Consider the following 19874-nt stretch of genomic DNA (forward strand, 5'->3'; position numbering starts at 1 on the left):
GGGGATGCCAAGCTGTGTACATTCTCTCTCTCTCTCTCTCTCTCTCTCTCTCTCTCTCAAAAACAAAAAAATAAGTAAATAAAAATATAAAAATAAAAACTTACTGACCCTGAAGTTCCTGAATAGTAGTGCACATGTAACTTTATTTTCAAAATAAATCAAGGTTTTGGTTAAATGTGGTTTATATTGTCTGGAAAGGGCAGGAAAACACAAAAACCTGGAAACAAAGAGGCAGAGAATGAGCCACAGATTAAAGAGACAGTTTATCCAAAAATGACAATTCTGTCTTTTTTTTTACACTCTCTCATGTCGTTCCAAACCTGGATGACCTTTTTTATATTTAACATAAAAGATGATGTTTGGTAAGCGGGCAATGTTTACTTGAACTGTATGGAGACATTGTTTTTTATATCTTAGCGTTTTTCAGAAGAAAACAACAACAGCAACAATTATACAGCTTTGGAAGGCATGAGATAGAGAATTGTAATTTTTGAGTAAACTATGCCTTTAAGTCAGGAAAGCAGGCCTGTATTTAAAATGATTGTGTGGAAGATAGATAAACACGTTTAATGCTTAGTGAAGGTCAAGATACGAACACACACACACACACACACACACAGACAGACAGACACAGACAGTCACTTGTGAGTGAGAGATTATTCATCATCAGTGTCAGGGTTAGTGGTGCACTGGCAGATGTTTTAGCCTCTGCACTGACAGCATGTGTGAATGAGCTCAGTGCTTAAAGCTGTATCAATGGGAGATTGGCTCACTAACAGCTCATAACACACAGCTTTGACCTCTGCCCTCACACACACACACACACACACACACACACCACTGGGCCAACCTGCAGTCTCTCAACACGCCAGAATGGTGTGTTCGCTGGCGTGGAGTCCTCTGTGTGTATGCGTAAGAGAGATGTTTCTGCGTGTGTACAGGAATGGTCGTAATCTGTGAAGTGTGTGTGGATTGGGTGTCAGTGAGGATATTCTCTTGTGTGTGCGCGCGGGGCACGTTTCACTTCGCTTTGTGCCAAGCTCTCAGTGAAGCACCTGGTTGCTGACGGCTGATATCTTTCACTTTCCCCTGTGAATGTTTATGTGTCAGCTGACAAAATTCCAGTCCTCATGGAAACTCCTTGGGTGTTGGTGCTCTGAATGGCTCCTTTGTTTTCGCATTCCCGTGTTGTGTGAACCGTGTTTTGGTTTCCCGAGCTGATAATTGCTGAAGCGACAGCAGACTCTGCTGCTTTCCTGCGTCGGCTGCCGGGCTTCACCCTCTCAGCCGCAGACCAGACACTGATGCTAACTCCTCCTGACAAACACTTAAGCACACTTCAAACACACCTATGGTAAAATTTGTCAAACTTTTAACTGCTTTGACTGCGAGAGGGGAGAAGAAAAACAACAGAATCTGTAGACGTTTTTCTTTGTTTTGATTTCAGATAATTTGAAACATGCTGGAAGACTGAAGGTGTCCACGTGCGTTTTTGAAGGCCTTGGATTTGGAGGTTGTTATTTTACCATCAGCAGACAGTTTGATGGGGTCACATGAGATATTTACACAGTGTGAAGTTCAGCCAAAGTGTGAGTATTTCATGCTAAATTTGCGTAATTAGCACAGCTGTTATTCTTGCGCTTGGCCATAATGGTGAATGTTTAAGATTCTTGTTATATATTACGGTCAAGATTTAAACATAATAACAAATGATGCTTTTCCTAACTATGCACAATATAATCTGTTCAAATACTAAATTGAACATGTAACATGCAACCCAAGTTTTCAAACTTTTGATTTTTAAGTTAATCTTTAATTTATGACAATCAGCACACTTGAATTCGTCTTCTCTTTTTTTCGATAACTTATATGGTGTTTACAGTGTACAGTATTTTTCAGTAAAATTTAGATTTGTCTGTATTCTTAATTAATTGGACCCTTTTATAATTTACAACTTACTTTACTAGAGCTTAAATTAGTTTTAAATTAAATAAAAAAAAATGAAACAAATAATTTTTATGTGTAGCTGTTTTATTAACACTGCTTCATCTATTCTTCCAATCGATGATTTACAAATAAATATTTAGGAATACAGTATAATGAGAATTTAGAATTTTAATTTCATATTGATCGCTTGGTGAAAAGACTTAAACCAGGACAGTATTTTTTTCCGCAAAATAATATTAATAAAAAAAATATATAATTTTTTCCTTTGGAGTATGTTTTTGGGTTTTTACACATTTTAGATTAATGGTGATATGATTTACATGCATGCTGCCTTGGTTGAAATATGTTGACAACATATTATATGGGGTTCTACAATATTCATTTACAAAATGCATTTTACATGTGATGCAAAGCGGAATTTTCAGCAGTCTTCAGTGTTGCATGATCCTTCTTCGGAAATCAAGCTAAAATTCAGATTCTGATCAGTTTATTGCATCCATGCTAAATATATATTTTAATGATAAAAGTGTATTTTTTCTTTTAAAACGTAATCGTGCACTGAGTTCAGAATTTCCAGTTTCCATTTCAGTGTGTCAGTGTGTCAGCCATTTGTAGATTACAAGTAGTTTCATTTCTTAACTAAAATGAAAGCCTAGCTAAATTTTTTAGCCTGTTAACGTATCCCAAAAGACAGAATCACCATCACTTCACCATCCATGAGAACCCAATGAATGGCGTGAGTGTGAGTGAGAGATCCTGGGATTGTTGAGCTGCACAGTGAGAATTGATCCCCTGTCTTTGATGTCTGTGAGGGCAGGCTTAGCCACCCTCTCCCAGTGTTTGCTTTGGCCCGTGCACCAGCACAGCAGCACTGGGCCCTGGTAGCTCCCTTTAATATGATCAGTGGGCCAGTTCTTTTCATCAGCCTGGAGGTCTAATGCCTTTAACTGGCTTACGCTGACCTCTTCTATCCCCCCTTAACGCAAACACTCACACGCATAAACCCACCCACCAACACATACACAGAGCATCGCTTCATCCCCATCCTCTGTTCCTGCCCTAACGGCCTCTGGGAGTCACTGTGTCACTGGGGCGTGACGGTGGCAGAGGCTTCTGGGTAACAGATGCATGGATCACCAGAGGGCTTGTGCTGTACATGTCAATGCACCTGCCGTGAAATGACTACATGGGAAAACATGAGCATTAAGGAGGAGATTATACTTTGCAAATTATTATTCATGCTATAGGAACACGGGTAACTGAATTGCTCTCGTATTGAAACGTCCATCAGATTAGATGCTGAAGTGGCCTGTAAGGTGCTCCTGGGGCAAATCAAAAACAGATTTAGTGAGCAACAGCAAGGAAGCCTTTGAATAGTTTAAAAATCTCACCGAAGAGCTATAAGTTGGTGGTGACAGAAAGAAGAAGAGGAGGAAAATGGTCACATAAACCAAAGAAATGGACCCAGAAGTCACTAGAGGAGAGCTTTTAGGGAGCTGGATGTGATAAAAGGGTGTTATTTTAGCCAAGCTTTTATCGCAACTGTTAGACAGCACCGGTGAATATAGCAGAATATATCTATCTATCTGTAGTTCCTTTTAACATTCTTGCTGTCATTCTATAGATCTGTTATTCTATGCATGTTATTTTGTCTTAGTTCTATAATTGTATCTATCGTACCTTTTATTCTTTCATTCTATCATTCTTTTCTGTAGTTCTGTCTATTATTCTATTCTTCATTCTATCTATCATTAAATACCAAATGGTCACTATGTGAAAAATTCATGTTCCTTTGCCCCACAGTCGGGGGTATATTCTATCTATCATTCTTTCTATTAGTCCATAATTCTATCTACCATTTTATCTGATAATATTTTATTCTAGATCACTCTATGTTGTTCAGTAAATATTTCTATCTATTATTCTTTCATTCTATCTATCATTCTTTAGTATTCTATGTTGTTCTTTCTGAAATGTGAACATTCTATTTATCATTGTATTATTCTGTATTTCATTCTATCTATCATTTATTTAATCTATTTAATTTATTTAATTAATTTAATCTGTGTTTAATCAAAACACAGCATTATACTAAATATAACTTCAATATTTATGCAGTGTATATATATATATATATATATATATATATATATATATATATATATATATATATATATATATATATATATATATATATATAAAATTTGTTTTATTTTTGGCATTTTCGTGTTCTTTTATTACAAAACTATATTTTTATTATTATTATCACCTTCATTACATTCCTTCTGCCATTACGAAGAGTGTCTTCCTTGTCTGGCAAAATTTAAATATGGTTTCCAAATTCTGTATTCATAAGGCCAAAAAAAAAAAAATCTTTTCATAAGTTGTTTTGAATTGCAAATTTGTCAAAATCAGCCGTCGCAGAGCAGGCCAGGCCCATGGCGCTTATCCTCGAAACCAGTAAGCCTGGCGACGTTGGCAGCAGCACACACATACACGCATACACACAAACACAAACTGTCATGGCATAATTATGTAACCCAAACCTCGGCAGATTATTTAAATGTGTGCTGGAGGTGTCATCCTCAGTGTGCCCATGGCGGGTGAGTGGTGTCACATCTCAGAAGTGGAACGGGTGAAACAGACCCCCCCCACACACACACACACACACACATACACGCACACACAACTCTTCTACGGCGGTCTAATCCAGGAGCAGCGTATACGTGTGTATATTTTAGCACATGTGTGTTAGTATGTTACCTTTGATGGGTTGGATTAAAGCAAATCTCCACTCCTTTGGTGCAGTTCAAACACATAGGGACAATACCGCACACCACAGCCCAGCTAATGAGAGATAAACCTGAGCCCAGGAAAGTGAGCGACGACACATCAACCTGATTAAAGACAGGGACCCTTGCATTCCCTCCTTCTCCAACTCCCACCACCCATACATCTAATTCCATCCCTCTCTTCACCTTTTTCTTTGTTTATTCCCCTTTCTTTGGGAGAGCTTGGTTTGACAAAGAGGCCAGCTTGACTTTATTGCTGTGATGGGCTGCGAATGTCTTTCACTGCATGTAAATGAAGAGCTTTACATCTTTCTATGTGTCTCTCCTACTCACTTAGAGAAGGGGCTATGTGTTATTACAGGGGTTGTTGACTCTGCAGATTTAGAGCTGAGCTCTCTGCTTTGTGGTTTGATAGCTTAATTAAACATGCAAATCTGCTATCTTTATACATCACGCTCGGAGTCCCCCTCAAAGTGCCCCATTCACAAGCATCTCCTTTCATCTAATATATAGAGTTCTGCATATGCAGAATTGGCAGAGATGAACATAACAGCCTTGCCATGTTTTTGTATAATTTGTATATACGTATTTATTTTTAAAAATTATTTATATTATATATTTATATTATTGCAGTATTTTTATTATTTCAATTGAGTTTTTATTAGTTATATATAGTTTTTTTCATTTTATATTTTTAGTTTTCATTTACTTTGTTTTAGTTATATATTGTTTGTTTACGTTTTATATTTTCTGTTTTTTCATTTTCATTTAGTTTGTTTTAGTTATGTATGTTGTTTTTTCATTTTATATTTTCTGTTTTCATTTTCATTTAGTTTGTTTTAGCTATATATGTTGTTTTTTATTTTATATTTTCAGTTTTCATTTTCATTTAGTCTGTTTTAGAATCGTTTTTTCCATCTATTACTTATTTTTTGTTTTTATTCATTTATTTTTATATTATATTTCATATTTATACGTGACTTTAATTTATTTGCATTTCATTTAAGTCATTTTAGTGCTTCGACTTAAACTTGATTTTAATTACTGTAGTTGCAAAAGCTACATTTCTCATTTTCATCTAATCTTTATTTTTATTCCCACGTAATATCTATGTTTAATTTCATCTTCAGTTTTCAAATTTTCCCTTGCTTCTGTTTCAATTGTAATGAACGTATAGTAACTTCCTAGCAAATCGTACATTAACCTAACACGCACTAGTGATGTTGGCAAAGCGCGATGTTTTGAGACATTGATTGGAGATTTTGCTTGTGGACGGGAAGCATTACCGCTAGTCTTACAAATGACCCCTTCAGCTCTGATACTGACACGCCGCTGCGTCGCTCGTGTTGACACAGCTCCGTATGCTCTGGGCAGGATGATGAAGCTGTCCGGCGGATTTGAGATGTGGTAATCCGCTGCTGAATTAGCTCAGGAGGATGTCTCAAGGCGCTGACGGTGTGGTGCCACTTATGTAGGATTGAGTAAGTACCCTCTGGTCCTCTCGCCTCCCGTCAGACGAGCCGCCCCTGGGCCAGGGAACAGATCTCAGCCTCCTGTCTCTCAGACTCCTCACAAAAGAAAACAGAGTGCTGACACAAAGAGACACTCTGACATGATCTGATTTTAATAAGCTCAGCGTGCTGAGGGTGGCTTGTTTGCGAGGGAGGTGAATGGAAGAGTGTTTGGAAACGTATGTGCGTATGTCGAGGGTTTGTCTTGGGGGGTCAGCGGTCGGAGAGGCAGAGGTTGATTGCGTTTGCGTGTGTGGGTTTGGGGTGAGACTCCTGTGTGCGGCGTGATCCCGGTGAATCTCCTCTTTGAAGCGGAACAGATGTGGATTTGCATATGTGCGGGTCCCAGGCTTCGGTGGAGATTAGCGGCTGGTTTTGTGGAAGGTGCATATTTAATAAAGGCCTGAAGCGAAGCAGAGTGCCGAGCAGACCCCAGAAGACACGCGGGACAAAAGCAGAGGAGGGAGAGGAGGGTTGGTGACAGGCAGAAACAGACCTTAGACCAGATTGGACGGGCCTTTTGAGTGGGCCTGCATATGACGAGACTTTAAGGCTTTATGAAGAGAAAGCGAGAAAGGGAAAAGCTAATAAGAGGGTTTATAACTTGTTCAGTCTCATCTGCAAGTTTATTTGTTTGTTTGCACTCTTTTGATGTAAGGTTGTGCTTTTCTCTCCCTTTTCCATGCTCATGATCTTTTTCTGTTGTAATTTGGGATGAGGGGTGGGATGGGAGGCAGAAATAAGGGATTTAGTGGGGAATATTTGGAGCTGAAAATAACTCCACATGTTTCCCATGGGGTGGAGATGCAGTAGCAGCAAAAAAAAAAGACCCTTAAAACTGATTAATGAATGAATGGGAATCAATTTCATCAGTGATGAAATCTACATCAAATATGATATGGTATTTAAACTTAGTTAAACTCTTTAATGTGTTTAATGATGGAATTGTATTAATGTTAAAATGTGTGTGTGTGTGTGTGTGTATATATGTATATGTATATATATATATATATATATATATATATATATATATATATATATATATATATATATACACACACACACACACACACACACACACACAAACTATTTTATAATTAACAATGACCCAGACATCAATTTACTATGATTTATTAGCCTTTTGTTGTTCTCAGCTGACAGGAATGATGTTTTTCAGCTTTAAAGTTTTTTTTTTCAGTCAGTAAGGTTAAAGGAACCAAGAGGCACAGAATTCACAGTCTTTTTGATCTGTTTCTCAGTGAGTTGTTCTTTATTCATCCACTGAGATCTATTCCACTGTTTATTTTCAGGAACTGAAAATCAAGTAGTTTTTAGAGGCACTGATATTCTTTTCCTCTCTCTTGTGTCTTCTCTCCTCTTTCTTTCTTTCTTTCTTTCTTTCTTTCTTTCTTTCTTTCTTTCTTTCTTTCTTTCTTTCGTACTTTCTTTCGTACTTTGTTTCTTCTCTGAACTGTAACTTTACTACAGATATGAGTAAAAGCGTTTGTGTGCTTTATTTGAGAGAGATGATAGATGAGAGAATTCATAAAAGCTGTCTTATATTTTATTGTCCTTTATACATTACAGATAAAAGGTTTGGGGTTGGTAGTATTTTTGAAAGAAGCTTCTTGTGCTTCTTGTTCAATTTATTTGAACAAAAACACAAAGAAACAGTCATATCACGAAATATTTTTACAATAAAAAACAACTGTTTTCTATTAGAATTGATTTGAAAATGTAATTTATTCCTGAAATGGAAAAGCAAAATATTCGGCAGCCATTACTTCCATCACACGATCCGTCAGAAATCATTGCAATATTCTTATTTCTATTGCTCATAAAACATTTCAAATTATTTTAAACATTTCTGATTTTTAATCAATGTGTTTCTTAAATCAACATTTAAATGTTAATCCGTGCATGTTGTAACATTATGGAAGTCTTTATTATTAAATTTTTTAAATGTATTTCTCAAATAAATGTATTCAATTCATTAAAAACAAAAGAGCATGTTTCCATAAAATATTGTCCTGAAAAGCATTCAGCATGATTGAGACAAAGAACGAGAGAGAGAACAAAAGATGAGATGCCTGTTAGCATGCAGTATTTTTGTATTTCTAAGGAGTTAAAGAGAGAATGAAGTTGTTTGGAAGTCAGGAAACCACTGGTTCTGGTTTGTGTCTCTGGAGTGCTGCTGTCCTCCCTGGAGTGGATGCGATGATGAGTGTGTGTGATGTCTGTGTGTGTGTGTGGCAGGTCTGTGAGTCTCAGTGGAGGCCCAGGGCCTCTGTGGGGTTAATCCACACTCAGAAATCCTCCTAATGAAGCAGATCACACCCCAGCATCACGGCACACTCAAGTCAGTCTATGCGCATACAGCAGAACAAAGTCATAACACCAACATAAATATTTCAGTCTGCTTTTTATCTCAGCGCTAACATGATAACACCACTCTGTGGTTTGGGTCAGGCGTAAAGGAGTGAAAAGAGAAGAAAAGAAAGAGAAAATCTGAAGTGAGATTACAGTAGTTTATTTGATCTAGGCTCCTAGAAGATAAAATGAATGATGAAGCTCTACCGTCAATCACTCATGTGCATGAGCAAGAATGGAAAAGAATGACAGAAACCACCTTAACACCATTTAAATGCCTAATTTAAATTGAACTATCGCACTTCTTTTGCTCAGAGCATCCAGAAGAAGCCAAGTAGAGAAACAGAGACACTTAGCGATGCCTATTACAATTACAGACATTTCATGCACTTAATATCTCATTTGAGATGAAATGTGTTATTTTTACACCTCCCAGGGGGATCAGCGTAATCACCCCACATGTATTGCGCGCATTACGGTAATTAAACTATTACAAAGGGGCCGTTTTTGATCAGGCGAAACACAGGAGGACCCCGGACACAATAGCGCGGGCCTCCCTCAACATGTCGACTCTCCGACAGACATTAATTGATTCTTTGTAGAAGTAGATGAGGAGCGGAGAGCTACCTGCGTCCTGCACACACCACATTAAACCCCCTGATGGGGGTCATCAATGTGATGGTGTGTGTTTGCATTTGATGTGCCTAAAGGAGTTTAGGAGGTGTGCGAGCGTGTGTGTGTGTGAGGGCACTGGTCTGTGAAGAACCACAGAGAGGGAAAACGCAGGGCATCCTTTATTTATTTGTGTGTGAAATATTTATCTGTCACAGTGACGTGGAAGAATGGGGCTGTCAGTCTCCTCTGCGCAGTCAAGAGTGTCGACAAGCTGGCGGCGGAGCCTGGACCAATCTCCTGTGAATAATTGCTGGAATTTCACTTTTGGGAACACCGACTCCCCTTTCGATGCCACACTTTGTGTGTGTGTGTGTGTGAGTTGCAGTGTGTCTCTTTTGCATCAAGAGAAAAGGTAAAATCCTTCAGGACATCTACCTTAAAAAAACAAAAAAACGGACAGATATGTAAGGTCTCAAATAAATTATTCATATCGTTACTAAACAATGAAAGCCAATCAAGCTGAAAACCAAATCAACCTTCAAATGCGAGCACACAAACACACACTGTCGTAATATACATGTTTACGGATGCTCCTGAGCGTCAGTTGTGTGTGTGTGTGTGTGTATGTGTGGTGGTCTTGGATCAGAGGAGGGAGATGTAATTCGGAGTGAGCAGCGTTTAATTGTTTTAGCACTCCTGTCTCTTCAGGGAACTCTTGGAGTCCTCTCATGCAGATAAACACACCGCGTAAACAATAACAGGCCTAACGCGTTGGCTTACAGCACTCGGGGAAATTCAGCGTCGACGCGGGTGTCAGGGAGAGAGTGGGGTTTTTTTTATCCTTAAATTGCATTAAGCAATTGTTCTTTATTTTAATGTCTCAGGTTCAAAGCACAATTACTCTACGACAGCATTGTAGGATTCCCCGAGTGTCTGCTTTTACTGCCTGCAGTCGTAGGGTCATATTGGTATCTAAGTAGCAAAAAATGCTCCATTGTGGGTCTACATGCAAATGGAAGTGTGGGTATGTGACACACACACATAAGTGTGCAAATAAATGCACACAATGAAATGCAAGGTTTGTGGTCTGTGCATGCATAATTGAGGTGTACCTTGCTTTGGGAGAGTGGCTGTCATCTCTGGATGCTCATGCCACATTCCAGCAGAAAGCATCTTTGAATAATGAAGAGCAGCAACACACATGCAAAATGCAGAAGGAAAAGAATAGCAGGGAGGAGAGGAGAGGCTTTTCAGTTTAAACGGCACAGGTTAACATCATTTCAAATATCACCAAATTATATTATATTACAATTATTTGTATGCAAATAAATTAACTTTGTACATTTTTGTGAACGTATATATTCATAACTCTTTGACTTCATAAACACATATTTCACAAAGTTCTTATAGTGTTCAAAAATATGTTATAATATACTAAAATGTCATGTAAAATTATTTACGGTGGTGTGATATTTTTTGATATAAATTAAATTTCAGTTAATTCCAAAAATTAATTACAATGTTTCAAAAAAGAACAGCAAGTGGCCAATAAACGATCTGTTCAATGTTCTAAAAGGGCAGTGGCTTTAATTTAATTTAGAAAAATACTGTTTCAGTATAAATTGAGAACACTCCTTTAGCTTTTTTAAAATTTGTTTTTATTTATAATTGCTTATGGTAGTAGTGTTCATCACCCTATTTTTTAAAACAAATGCTGCTGTGTTTTACCTGCTTAGGGCCAAACTGTAGGCCCAGTGTAACTTTGACTGATAATTTCTATTTAGTTAGTACTCTGAAATTATAAAATAATTGTTTGCATTTAATTATCTCAATAGTGACCTAGCCTAGATGAAATGTTCCCTCAAATAAAACTTCAAAATGTTTTCTGAATCAAATTGAAATAGGACACAATTTAAAGTGATTTAAATGTACTTTACATATTCTGTTAACTATTGACCTCACATGTAAACATTGATTTCAATTAACATAATTCAGATTTGGTCTTCAGATATTCACCAATAGCCAGCGGTCCATGAGTAGTTTCCTGTCTTTCAGGTGTTTTTTTTTTTTTTACAATACTTCCCTCTGTTCAGAGAAGTCAAATCAATGTGTATCGTCAAAGATAAAACAAGCTGAAAACGAAAAGCTAGTATTCATGTCTTTCTTTTTTTCTGTCCATCTCCTTCTCTCACTTTAAAGGACCACTGGCCATACAAAAGATTAAATAATAAATTAGAGGGTGGTCATAGAGCACGCCGGTCAGAGTGGGCTTCACAGCCAGACTCACTGAGGAATCAATTATTTAGAGGCAGGGCCGAGATTAAACAAACGCTCTAGCCATGAGACAAACTCCTCCACGCTAGGGCCCGGGAATCATGCGTGTTTGTGTGTGTAACAGAGTGTATTTGGTGAGTGTGTGTACCATGAGCAATTCTGAGGGGAAGGGAAGGCAGGGGAGCGTAGGGCTCAGAGCTGAGGGAGACGTCGCCATGAATTAGTAAAGTGCAAAAGTAGCTAACCGTGTTCAGAGGCCAACTTTCAGAGATAACAGTATGTACCTGGATGTTTGGGTGTGTGTGTGCTCGCGCGCTCGTGTGTGTGTGCACCGTAGACATTAACCCTTGTGTGTATTGTGTGCATTGATAGAGAGCTTGTCCTGATAGAAGTGCCACAATTTCATAGTTTTTACAGCACCTCATTTTACCTTCAAATCTTTCAAACCTGTGTTTTTTTTTTTCTCGGACCATACAGTGAAAGTCAGTGGGGTCTAGTGTTGTTTTGGACCGGCACCCAATTGACTTTTATTGTATGCACAAAAACAGGGGTAATTTTTTTTTACATTTCATCTTTTGTTTCTAGAAAAAACTCTACACAGGTTTGTATGGAAGTTTGTTTCCACCTTGGGGTAAATAAAACATTTATTAATTAAAAGGCAATTCCGACTTTTAATATCAAAATTAATTTTTCTTCTTTTCATAATTCTGAATTCATATTTGACAGTTCTGGCTTTTGTCAGAAAAAAATAATTTTAGAAAAAAAGGTTAATTTAATTATTATTATTTGAGATATGTAAATAAGAAGGTAAAAAAGCTGAATCGCCCACATCTTGTGACTCTTTTTTTGATTAAATGAATTGTGACATGTAACTGCAATTATAATGTACAATTCTGAGAATAAAAGTGAATTTTCTTTAGATATAAACGTAAAAATTGTGATCACTACAATTACTTTATCTTGCTTTTATTCTATAGCAAAAACAAGCTACCATAGTTTTTAAATGATGAGAGATTTATTTATTTTTTTCATTTGAATCTGTCCTTTTTTCCCTATTGTAGTTTTTATTACAGTGTTGCTCAAATAAAGAGCTGTGAGAAACACTCCATTGTCTTACTGTTTCCAGTCTATAATGATTTAAATTAGAAGCAGAATACGAGCGGGTCTAATTTCACGCTTTTAATAATAAACTTTAGTGTTGCAGCGAGTGTCAACACTGGCTTTATCCTGAGCGCTGCGAGGCTGAGGACCCTGGTGGCTAAGACAGTTGTAAAATTGCATGTGTGGCATCATGTCTTGCTGGTTTAAACTCGTGTCAGTGTTGCTGGGACAAGTAAATGACAGAGTGACTGTGGTCTCAGCTGTGGGTGAGATATTTTAACTCACGGGGGAACGGCAGTGTAAAATGTGCCATTTGATTTCATTTTACACGGGGTGCTGAGTGTCCATGAAGAGGGGAAACGCAGCTCTCCCCAGGCCCCCTGCCCAGCACGGCCCAATATCGTACCTAATTAAGTTTAGAGCAGCGTTTTCATTTGTTAATCACTTAAGTGCTTCCAGGATAACCTGATCTTCAAAGGTCTGGTCCCAGTAGCCCCCAATGTCAAAATGCAATTATATGCATGATTAGCTTGACCTGTTTCCAGACCCCCACCCTGTCCCACTCCTCCTTCTCTCTCCGTCTCTGTCAGTCTCTGCTCTCCTTCTCTTCTCCCGCTCTCTCTTTGCTGATTTGCATGTTGAGAATAGTTGTGTAGGTGAGCGAGTGACCTTGTACTTGTGTGTTTGTGTGTGTGTCTCGCTATATGTGCAGCAGGGCACCCCCGTCTGGTGGCAGCAGGAAATTATGCGGTGTGTGTTTGAGTGTGGGTCTGTGACCCTGCAGGCGGATCAAATGTCGGCTAGAGAGTGTGTGTGTGCGTGTGAGATCTTTAAAGTTGTGAGGAGACAATCATAGATGAAGGTGAGGCAATCTTGAAAATCAGCTCCGGCGAGTTAAAAAGAGAAAATAAATAAATAAGAATAAAACAATTTATGCTGCTTAAAGGATAATACGATCAGGAATATTAATCAAATCATCTTGATCCTTGCTGCTTGTGTGCTGTAGTGCTTAGCAACGCTTCAATCCCTCTCTAATCTGATTGTGCGTAGATAAGGCGGCTTTAGTGACGCCATTGTGCTGCACTGACTTGTGTCATTCAACTATGCACATATGTACACACACACACACACACTGATCAGTGTCATTGAGAGTTAAGAAACACACACATAAACAGTGTTTTTGGAGGATGCTACTTGGTCAGTTTTGCTCTTTCTCTAATTCTGTAAAATGATTTTTTTTTTAACATGCCGCTTTTATGAACTCATTTATCACATCATTGTTCAAGTAAATTATTATTAATGTATAATAAATATCATCATTATAATTACATCGATTTATTATAAAACCTAAAAACGATTGAAATTTATATATTATTTAAAGAAAAGTGCACGTTTTCATTTTTTAAGTCTTAGTGTTTTTGCCCATACGTTGAAAGTTAGTAGGGTCCAGTGTTCTTTTACATCTTACCTTTAATTAAATGAGTTTGAATATATATGTATACTCTAATAATGACAAGTTTTATAAAAAATACAGTGTTAGCATTTAACTTAAAAAAGAGAAAGAAACAAAACAAACAAAAAAAGTATTCTCTAAGTAATCTCACTCAGGGCCAGGGTGAAAAAGACATAAGAAGCAGAAGCTGAGTTAAAGTAAAGCAGTTTTCAATATTGTTGCTTACTATGTAAATCTATTTGAGTAAATTAAACATCAACAGAACTACACAGGCCTGTGAATCTTTTAGGTTCAGTAAAAAAGCAACTGTAATAAGAGAGCTATTGATAAGGACAATCAAAATACAGTAGTTAGAAAGTGACAGGTGTATCGAAGCACAAGTATTCAAGCACACATTGCTCCCATGCTTTTCCGCCTTTTTCATTCTGTGCCTTATCGTCGAGTTGTGTTGAGGGCCTGAGCGTAATTGGTGAGACTGAGGGGGAGGAGTTAATTACATTTAAAGGAATATGTGAATAGGAGGTCTCATGTGCAGTCTGACATGCAGTCACCCTCATGCACACAATGTGTTTCTCTCAGGAGGGACACTCCGGTCCCTAGGTGCACCATTAGACAGATTTACAATGAAAGAAGTTGAGAAAGGAGGGGTGAGGGGTGGCGCTTGGCAAAGAGAGGATGTATGCAAGTCCTAGAATATTCACCGTGTCCTGTGTGCGCGTGTTATTCTCAATACAAACTCATTAAAACAAAACAAAACGAAATGAAAACAAAGACTTGCTCTAGCTCCAGACTTTCCTCATTGTTTTCCGTATCTTTTGTGAGATTCGTATGCTCCGTCTGGTAGCGCAGCCAAACTGAACTCTAATAAAACACCTTTATTTTTGCCACTCTTGCTCTAGTTCTCTCTCCGCTGTTCCACACAATAAATGATTGCAGGTTCGGCCATCCTTGTAGGGACATTAGGACTCCATGACATAAGCAAAACCTGATCCACGCACAAGTACAGTCAGAAACGGTTTGTATAAATCAAAATCATTTCCCACTGTTTCCAAAGATGTGTCTGACATGTTAAGGCAAATCATTCTCAGTGACATTGCTCTGTAACCTCTAACTGTCCATCTCTGTGGCATGACAAACCGTAGGAGCTCAGACACACTTTTTCATCAGCGCTAAATCAACTGTTGGTTTGATGCGTTCTGCTGTAGTGTGGTTTTGGAAAAAAAAAAGTCTTTGTACTGAATTCAGTAGAAAAATGTTTTATTAATTGCCATATGTTTATTGACTTCTCTTTCATGTCTCTTCTTTTGTTCTTTCTTTGTAGTGGCAAAAGATCCCTGTGCATCATCGTTTGGGAGCGATCTGAAATGTCAAAGGTGTCCTTTTGATGTCGGGTATGGGCCTCATGCAAGGCAGCACCTGTGTGGGACGCCGTCTGTGTGTGTGTGTGTGTCATATTCACATCCAAACTGTCAAGCTGCTCCTCTGGGAACAAGGGATAGTGAAGAGTCAAAAACAAACCGGGGTTGCGCTATCACCTGCTTTCTCTCTCTGCCTCTCATTTAGTAAGTGGAGTGATTGTAATAGTTTGATGAGTATTGAATGTTTAAGATGTAGATGTCTTTGATCCTGATACGGTACAATCTGGCTTACACTGAAACCCTTCCCACTGTGTGCTGCAATGCCTGTTTTACTATCAGTCCAACCATCAAAGTCCTCTCCGCTATAAATGAATGAATGCGTGTGCTCGTGTTTATGTGAACCTGTGTATATGTACTAAATGTGTGTGTGTGTTTCAGCTGCTGTAACACATGTGTGTTGCGAATCGGAATCTGAACTCATATCCACTCCATCTGCTGGTCAATTAGATGAACACGCAGCAAAAAACTACAGTCCCACAGAATAATCCTTTCGCATTTTAAAACAAAGCTAGCTTGTTTGTTTGAGACTACGGCATGAACAAGCAAAATGCAAATTGCAAATACAAAATAAAACATACAAATACAAATGAGCTTTTAGTCGCGCCATTGGTTTTATTTTCTTATAAGCCAGTCCAACAAACAAGTGAAAAATACCTGAAGGAATTGTATTAATGTTCTTAATGAAAACAACCAGCAGCAAAACAAACACGATGTTAATTCTCTCGGTCTTCGTTGTGTTTTATAACAGTTCTACAACAAGCACACAGTGCCTGTGGAGGGTTCTATAAAAAGGTGAACGTAAGAGTGTGTGTTTGGATGAACGGGGAGAAGAAAGCAGTGCACTGGAGTGTGTGCTTCTTCCTGTCTCTTGAGGAAGGACGTCAGCTAAGGAAGTGAGACATTTTCCATTTGACATTTTTATTTTTTGCTTAAAATGTACATTTTTAATAAAACAAAACAAAACGAAACCAAAAAAGCTCACAAAATAAAAGAATAAGAGAAATAGAGAATTGCCTTACCTCACTGCTCAGTGATTTCTACAAAGATCAAACTCCGCGCAACAAATCCATCATTTTTTAACTTTAAACTTTGACTTCTGGCCAAAATACAAGTGCATAATCTATAACAACAGTAAAATAATAAGCGGAAAAAGTCTAGATCCTGTTGTGCTCTAACATCAAATACATTTACATTTCTCTTTAGAAATATTCTGGGCTGCTTTCACTTGTAAACGGTGCTTGATTTGTGCCTATTTCTCTCCTGATTCATTCAAGATGATTAGATTAAAAGATGGTTTGTATTTTAGAAGAAAAAAAAGCCTTAATGATGTATTTTTTTATGTACATCCTATGTATATCTTCACAAGACGTTAACTGACGATTTGTAGGTTATTACAATTGATGGCAAAATTAACATAATATAAATAAGAAAAGTTATAACAATTATAATCCACACAAATTGAAAATCTTGCATATGTAAGTATATGTTTTATTGTGACTGCAATCTAACTTTAAAAAACTGGAAATGTTAATTGCATGTAAATGTACTGACTGAAAGAGAGATGGCAGTGGGACACACTGGTTTATATTTTACTAATTGATAGCTTCAGGATTAATTAACTGTGAGTAAATGACTGGCTCCTAACAAATGTTTATGTCTTGGGAAAAATCGAACGAGAGACAGATGAAATGAGTGGAATCCACTATATGAAGCACTCTCTCTCTCTTTATAAGAAAAATCGGTTTGCTGGTGGCACTTTGCTGACATCTTTGTTAATAGATCCCTATAGATGAGAGGGATTGTTCTCTGTGATTTACTCTGAGACGGCATCAGTCAGTAATGGGAATATGGATAATTACTTTTCATTTATCCTCCTTGTTTCAACATGTAAACCCTCCTGATGATTAAATGGCGTGTAGATCTTCAGCGCACTGCATACTTGCTTTGATTGGCCCATTTTTCCTTTTTGTACCTGTGTCTTAAAAGCACTGGTGTCTAACCAACACCCCTCCCTCTTGTTGTTTCCTTTGATTATTTCTTGTGTTTACACGTTAGTCATTTGTTTTATTGAAAGTAGTGCCAGAATGATTTGGACTCACACAAATGCGCTCGATCACTTTGCTTGTTGTTTTCCTAAACATCTCTTGGCAAAATGCATTTGAATGGGTGAATTCAGCCTGTGTGCGCTTGCTACATATTGATATGATGGAGTGCTGTTAGATTAGGATGGATGACCCAAGGTGAGGGGTGAAAGAGAGGGGCTGTTTGAACCTTTGTCTCTTTATAGTAGTCAGAGCTGAAGGTCAGAATAGCTTTGCTCTGAGAGACATGGAAGACCGCTGTGTGTTAGAGTGCAGGAGCAATAAACAGAAACTGATACTGTATTTGGTTAACCTCACTCAACTCAGACAGGTCAACAGGTCATTTGCTTTAATTACATCTAAGAAATGCATCTGATTTGTTTTTTAGTCATGTTAATGCTGTTATAATAGAGTTTCTCTGTGTGGATATCTGTGTCGCCCTGTCTTCATCAGTTATGAACTATTTCTGATTACAGAAGAATTATTAAACAAAACAGAGACACTGAAAGATTTTGCAAGTGATTTGTGACTACATAAATTATTAAACACCACGTTTGTATGTATGGAATTGGGATAACATGCGTTTCATGTCTCTGTCATTTGGATCCTGAAACTGAGGAGCTGCAGCTGTGTCTTAATTCATCAATATTTCATAGTTAATTATTTTCCTCAAGATTCTGAAATTCATTACTTTAGGGGAATGAGAGTGACTGTTGTTATTCATTTTTCTTCTTTTTTTTTTTATCTTTTTAATATTTTTGCAAGCATAAAGTCAAATTTCCCATTGAACATACATAAACATATACATTCTAAAAATAAACAAGAGGGTAGCAAAACCCCTCCCAATAAGATTGCAATATCCAAAATTATTGGAAATTTTGAGGTTTGTTGATAATATAAAATATAAGTTTTGCGGGAGGGGTAGGTTTAGGGTTAAATAAATTTTTTTCAATATAAAATATTATGCCTATGGAACATCTGTGTGTGTCTGTTATATGTTAAATAGAATGTGATGCAACACATATGCTGATTTTTCTTTATATATTTTTTTCTGTGCAATGAACAACTCCCCCAGACCGTGCCGCAGCTTTGTAAACATAAAAATAATAATCACTGAGATCATGCAAAACATTCTTTGACCTCAAAAACTGTTCCTTGAATCTGTGTTGCTGTAAGAGCCTTTCAAACGTCCTCAATAAGGGCATGAATGTGGTAATTGACTGACGGATATAATCTGAACGATAATCTATCACTAGCAAACTATTGCTTTTTGGGAGGAGTTGATGTCAGTAATAGCTATAATCTGAGCAATGACAAAACAGGCCGAGTGTGTGTTGTGTTTTGCCTGGTGTTAATAGCCTGATTGTGTGTGGGCGATGGGGTTAATAAGATGATGAAGGTGTTGCAGAGTTCAGGGGGTCACGAGGGAGCCAGCTGCAGGCCTGAAGGCCTCAGTGGCCATCCCAGACAAGGGCTAGTGACCATGGAAAGCCTGAGGCCACTAGAGTGACTCTAGGACCCTGTCCGTTCCTGCTAGAGGAGTGATGGATTTTCAGCCCAGAGGGGAAATGACCCCAAAACGGCCAGCTATGAAAACACTGGGACACAATATTGCATGTTTGAACTCTGTTCCAGCTTTGTTGTAGAGAATAGATAGAGTATTGGATGAGTAGAGAACAGTCTGGATGGATGGATCAGTGACATTTGTGATGAATCAGTGAACATGCAGAGATCATCTGAAGCCTCATTTAATGGCTGTGTTTAGTCCACTATTGTAAGTGTCTTAACAAAGGAAATCATCAGCATGCCTAAGGCCACTTACGTTCCTCCCTGCTGCTCCTTCATCTGTGCTATCCGTCAATTAAACTAACACTAATTAAAATTGTGTCTGAAAGATAAACTCAGACCTCCAGCGCTGTAAACATTGTTTAACCCTCATGTTCTCTTTGGGCTCTGAGAGAGAGCCCAAGGCCATTTTAACAGCTTTTTAAAAAAATGCTTAAATGTTATGTAAAAGGTTTATTCCCCATGACTTTTCCTGAACTTATGAGAAAGGAGTGTTAACAAAATTAATTTTGATAACATGCTTCAACTGTCCTCCATGAATAATGTAAAATTACCTATGCATGGGTCTCAGAGGCCCGAGGTATAAAACATGAACTATTGCAATGCATTTCAAATGATAATATAAAGCTGAAAAAAGCACTCAATGTCCTGTTTTAAAGGGGTCATGAAATGCAGTTTCAGGCTTTTATAGTGTATTGTACAAGTTATTTTATAAAGTTTGAAAGGTTCAGTATTTGTAAAAATGT

General features: G+C 37.7%; 1 long non-coding RNA gene across 1 annotated transcript; it reads left to right on the forward strand.

Annotated features, from left to right (window-relative positions):
* Positions 1-1233: 1233 nt before the first annotated feature.
* LOC122349166 lies at positions 1234-18108 on the forward strand. Its single transcript, XR_006251429.1, has 4 exons — positions 1234-1354; positions 1448-1589; positions 15385-15625; positions 16230-18108. It is a non-coding gene; the product is annotated as an uncharacterized LOC122349166 (long non-coding RNA).
* The last annotated feature ends 1766 nt before the right edge of the window (positions 18109-19874 follow it).

This window comes from Puntigrus tetrazona, chromosome 7 (genome assembly GCF_018831695.1).
Source record: "Puntigrus tetrazona isolate hp1 chromosome 7, ASM1883169v1, whole genome shotgun sequence".
Lineage (NCBI taxonomy): Eukaryota > Metazoa > Chordata > Actinopteri > Cypriniformes > Cyprinidae > Puntigrus > Puntigrus tetrazona.